The sequence below is a fragment of the Micropterus dolomieu genome, linkage group LG19, assembly GCF_021292245.1.
Source record: "Micropterus dolomieu isolate WLL.071019.BEF.003 ecotype Adirondacks linkage group LG19, ASM2129224v1, whole genome shotgun sequence".
NCBI lineage: Eukaryota > Metazoa > Chordata > Actinopteri > Centrarchiformes > Centrarchidae > Micropterus > Micropterus dolomieu.
Window position 1 is genome coordinate 3,673,480 of NC_060168.1, and position 5,696 is coordinate 3,679,175.

Genomic DNA, 5,696 nt, shown 5'->3' on the forward strand with positions numbered 1-5,696 from the left:
TGCCCCCCTGTCCGGCCCGGTGACAAATCAATACATAATTAAATAAATAATAAAACAGACAAAGGAGTATTTTAATACTCTCTTGTTAAAGTAAAATCTGTCTGGCACAATATGGTATCCAGGTCATCATACTCTATACCAGGCTGCTGGGCAGGACAGGTTTAAAAAAAAAATAAATAATAAAAAAATAAAAAAAAATAAAAATAAAGAGAACTGGTGAAGGATTGGACATGAGACTGTGGTTGAAAATGGAGTTAGAGTGGTTGCTTCCAGGCTGGAAAAAATATTCTGATAAAGATTTCTTAAACACTGCCACTGAAATCACGCGACAAAACATGACAATGCCATTTTATTCTATTTTGGTGCTCACAGTAATCAAAAACTATATAATTGCAGCATTACCCCTTCGTAACGTTTGAAAACCGGGGTGGAAGACTTTAAAATCAAAACAGTGACTGAGAGAGTTGCATGCACACATCCCTCTGGATTTCCATGTGACGACATGTCACAGGCTGACATGTCTTGTTGAAGGTGAAGTGCCGTGTGGTGAAGCACTGACATCTCAGCTGCTTTCGCGTGGCACACATGAAACTGTCCGCCTGGTAAAGAATTTCTCCCGTAGTGAATGTGACCACTTGGTGGGTTTTCATTGTGGATGGCACTGGGGGAATCTGGCTCCACAGCGGGGGTTTCTACATAAAACAACTTAACAGTTGTAGATGTTTCTTTGAGGGCCTTGTATAGCTCATGGGCATCGGGTATGTCACGACCACTGGACACAAGCTTGTCCGCTGTTCTTTTCAAGGTCCCTCCAACACCGTCAGGGACCCCTTGCCATGGCTTGCCTCAAAAAGGTTCCATGTGCCGCCTTTCGAGGCCTCATCTTGCAAGCTCTGTGCTGTTTGTATTGGGTACATAGTCCATCACTCAGAAAGTGTAGAACAGATCCATGTGGCTTGTATGTAATCCAGCACTGGATTCATGTGTTCACCGATTGCTGGGGGGGCTTTTGTGTTTGGAGGGTGACACCGTGCTAAAGCAAATAGGCTCCTTTTCCCCACCTATGTACAAAACACCAGTGTGCAGAGTAGCTTGTTGGTGGGAGGAGCCAAAGTGCGCAGCTTGAATCTCTAAGCTATATTTGCATGTGTAGTTTTCAGAGAAGTCAATGTGGATCACTGCCTCCTCTTTTGACAGGTTCTTTTTCAACTCTCTGCAGTAAGAGTACTGTTGATTTATGTTGAATGTGTGTCTTTCGAATTTATGAAGAAAAGTGTGGAATAACTCCACAAGATTATCTTTTGTGTCCTCCATTGTTTTCTTCACTGTGATCTTGACAGTGGTAGGACCCTCCCTCATATCTTCCCTTTCTTACTCTGCTGTGTCCCACTGAGTAAATGCAACCTTTGCTAAGCCGTCAAATCTGGAGAGCTGAACAGTCTTGTCTTTGCATTCTGCACACTCATCATACATGCACATTTTGCTAGAGGTGTCACAGGATATCATTTCAGTCAAACTCTCGAGATCTAAAGTTTCTATGAGCCTTAAATGATGCAAATTCTCAACGACAAATCTGAGATTCTCGTGGATCTTGTACAGACATGTGTGGCATTCAGAGAGGGTGGGATGTACTACCCAAAATGGGTGAAGCTTACAAAAAAGGGAGTATGAGATGCTATTGGTGTTTTCAGTGAGAAATCTTTTGTGAAGATTTTACATTGTGTCAACCAGGAACATTTTCTGCTTCTTCACCTTGTTCCTGGTAATTGTTTGTTTTCGTCCCGTCGTTACCCGACTGACGTCATCTCGGGTGAAGAAGGTTTTGACTTTGGACTTGGAAGCAAAAGCGAACCTGTTTGTGGGATGTCTATTGGTGGTATAGTGGTTTTCACTCTGAACACTGCGACGCTTCTTTGAGAATCCCAGAGCTTTCTCAGCAAATGCTTGGAGCCTGTACTTCTTCACAATCTGTTACCTTTGCTATTAGTTGTTTTTCTTTTTCTTTTCTTGCTTTACAGTACTTATTCTTTATGTCTTCAATCAATGATTCATGATAGAGCAGTGGTTTTCTTATTTTGGAGCTTACTCTGCCTGTCTTCATTAATTCATTTACTTTTGAATGAGGAGATTCATTCTTATTTAAGCGCTTATATCTTTTTCTGTGTTTGTCAGCACGTTTTCTTTCCTTCTGTAGCGATTTCTTTCATTATTCAATTTCTTTGTGTAGTGTGTCCCTGTTCTTCCTGGAAATTCACTTTCCTTCTTAATGTTTCCTGAAACAAAACAAAATCCAGTGGTAACTTAGGGGGTCAGTCATGTACACCACATGTAAAACACTTACTCTTCAATGACACACCTGCTTCTTATTCTCTGTGTCCATTTTCAGTCCTAACTGCATATTACCCTGACCTTGAAGATCCTGCCTGCTGTTGTGACTGTTGGACATGATGTGGACTCTGAGTTATACATTTATTTGCTTTAGCCATACACTGTTTAAATGGAGTGCAAACATTTTCACATTGTAAGGTTAAGTAAATATTTTCTGTTATATTAATTATGTTTTTTGTGTTACCATGTTGGAGAGAAGTCTGTCTTGGAGAAAGAAAGGCAGGGCCAAGGGTGGAGGACTGTTAAATCCTGTGGCCTGCCAATCAAGCTGTACCATGGTCTGCCATGTTGGAGGGGATTTCCGGTTTAGCTTGTTTTACTGTGTAGTTGTAGTTGTTTTCCCCTTATGTGTAAATTGGTTTGTCCAAGGCACTATATATGTTCCCTTGTGTCTCATTCGGTTAGGTCAGTTCCCCTTCGAGGGAACTCGAACTGCGTCGGTGACGACACTATGGGAACACCTCTGGGCGTGGCAGGGCTGAACTATGAATGAAACTACTCCAATCCTATTGGTGCTACTAGAACGGTAGTGTGTGACGGCGTAACCGGAGGGGGTATATAAGCACGCCTGCACATAGGACACATTAGCTTCTTTCTATTCAGCAGGCACTCTGGCTATGTTTGGAAGCTCCATCATCCAGCAGCAGATCATGCCGAGGCGATTCTGACAGTGTGTCTTTCCATGTGAGCGTTTCATCACGGAAGGTGATACCCATGGGATGTGCGTCTCATGCCTGGGGATGTCGCATGCTCACGCAGCTCTCGAGGGGGCTGCCTGCGACCATTGCGAGGCCCTGCCCCTGATGGTTCTGAGGTCTCGAGCGGCTCTTTTTCTAGAGGATGGTCGGATGCGCTCCCCCCGTGGCACAGGCTGAGGCCTTTTTCCGGTCCTCGTCCGCGGAATCCTCCTCCCCCCGTCGCCGATCAGGAGCCCGTTTCTCGGTTTCTCCCACTCGAGGGGTGAGTCCGGAGAGGCTGACACGATCTGGCTCTGAGGAGCTAGATGTTCGGGAAAACGGAACGTCATCAGCCCTCGCCAGGATACGAGGAGTTGTTAGAAGTGGTGACGCGGGCTGTGGCCAAGCTGCACATTGATTGGCCACAGGCGGTGCAGCAGCCGTCGGTGGGCAGCAAACTAGACGAGCGGTTTCTGCAACACCGAGCACCAACCCCGCGTCGGCCCCTACCATTTTTTCGTGGAACAAACCCTTCTCTGCACGGCTGTCTACGTCCCCCCGGCTGGACTACGGCAACGTGACGGAGATCAGACAGCACAGCTACGGAGCGATGCCACGAGTGGAGGGGCTAGCTACCTCTCTCCCAACCTCGCCTCATCCCTCTGGACGCCGGCACTCCCCACCAAGCCGTGTCGGATGACGTCCGATTTGGTGGGCAAGGCCTACATGGCAGCGGGTCGAGCTGGTGCTAGCCTGCACACGATGGTTGTCTTGCAGGCATACCAGGCCGATCTCCTTCGGGACTGTGACGTAGGGGGAGGTCCCTGACGGAGCTAGAGCGACGTGTGACCAAGGAAACGGCCCGTTCCATCGGCCGATCCATGGCGGCTTTGGTGGCTACGGAGCGCCATCTGTGGCTCAACCTATCGGACATCCAGGGGAAGGAGAGGGCTTTTCTCCTGGATGCGCTCCTCTCGCCTTCTGGCCTGTTTGGTGAAGCAGTGGATGCTGTCGTCAACAGGTTCCAGCACGCCAAAACTCAGGGAGAGGCGTTTGAGCGATATCTCCCCCGCCGGTCAGATTCCAGGACCGCGACGGCTCAGGAAAGGCTGACACAGCCTTCGTCCAGCACCTACTGCCACAGCCAGAAGCAGAGCGTCGCTTCACGGGATCCCCCTCAACCAACCTGGGACGCAAGACGGCGCTCTCGCCCACAGCCCCCCCGGGGGGGACCACCCCGAGGTGGTGGAGTTATTATGCGAAGAGTTCGGCCCCATAGACGTGGACTTGTTTGCGTCCCGAGAGACGGCGCACTGTCCCCTGTGGTTCTCCCTCTTGCCCCCAGCCCCGCTAGGGCTGGATGCCACGGTGCAGACGTGGCCGAGGCTGCGTCTGTATGCGTTTCCCCCAGTTGCTCTGCTCCCGGGGGAGCTGGAGCGGGTCCGCCAGGACGGTGTCAGTCTACTACTAGTAGCCCCGTTTTGGCCGGCACGAGTGTGGTTCTCGGATTTAATATCGCTCCTCGAGGCCCCGCCCTGGCAGGTCCCCTCGAGACGCTGCTCAGCTCCAGAGCCCCGTCCACAAGAAGGATGTACGGCCTACGGTGGAATGTGTTCACCACCTGGTGCAAAGAACGGGCGGTGGACCCAGTTACCTGCTCGGTAATTGTGATACTGGAGTTCCTCCAGCACCGTTTCTCCGCTGGCCTCTCCCCGTCCACGCTCAAAGTGTATGTGGCTCCCATTGGATGAGACCCGTGACTCGTACCAGTGTTCCCACCTGGGACCTGGCAGTGGTTCTCGAAGCGCTGGCTGAGGCCCCCTTCGAAACCCTGGAGTCGGCTGAGGCCAAGCACCTGACCCTTAAGATGACCTTTCTCCTCGCTATCACCTCTCTGAGGAGGGTGGGGGATCTCCAGGCACTTTCGGTTTCTCCCCGATGCCTGGAGTTTGCCCCGGTGAGGGTCAGGGCCATCCTGCACCCTTGTCCAGGTTATGTCCCTAAGGTTCCGGCCAGACTGGCAGGGTCCACGGTGCTGCAGGCGTTTCATCCCCCACCTCATGTGACGGCGGAGGATGGGAGACTTCATCTGCTCTGCCCTGTCAGAGCACTGAGTATTTACACTCTGAGGTCTTCCCGGTGGAGGAAAGCAGGCCAGTTGCTGGTGTGTTTCGGGTCCCCCAAGGCTGGGTTCCCTGCTTCTAAACACACCATCAGCAACTGGATCGTTCAGACTATTTCCCTGGCCTATCAGGTGCGCGGTTTGCCTTCACCTATGGCCGTAAGGGCGCACTCTACTTGAGGCATGGCAGCTTCTAGGGCCCTCCTCGCAGGGGCGTCTCTCCAGGATTTGTGTGACGCGGCTGGCTGGGCCACCCCTCACACTTTTATCCGGTTTTACAGTCTGGACCCTCCTTCTGCACCCGGCACCCGTGCTCTCTCCTCCTAGTCGTGCCGTCAGGTTCTGCACGCTGGGGGCAGGCAGGGTTTCGGCACGGCCTAAGTGGGTATCTCGTTCCCATAGTGTCGTCAACGACGCAGTTCGAGTTCCCTCGAAGGGGAACGTCTCAGGTTACGTATGTAACCCTTGTTCCCCGAGAAGGGGAACGAGACACTGCGTCGGTCCGCCAC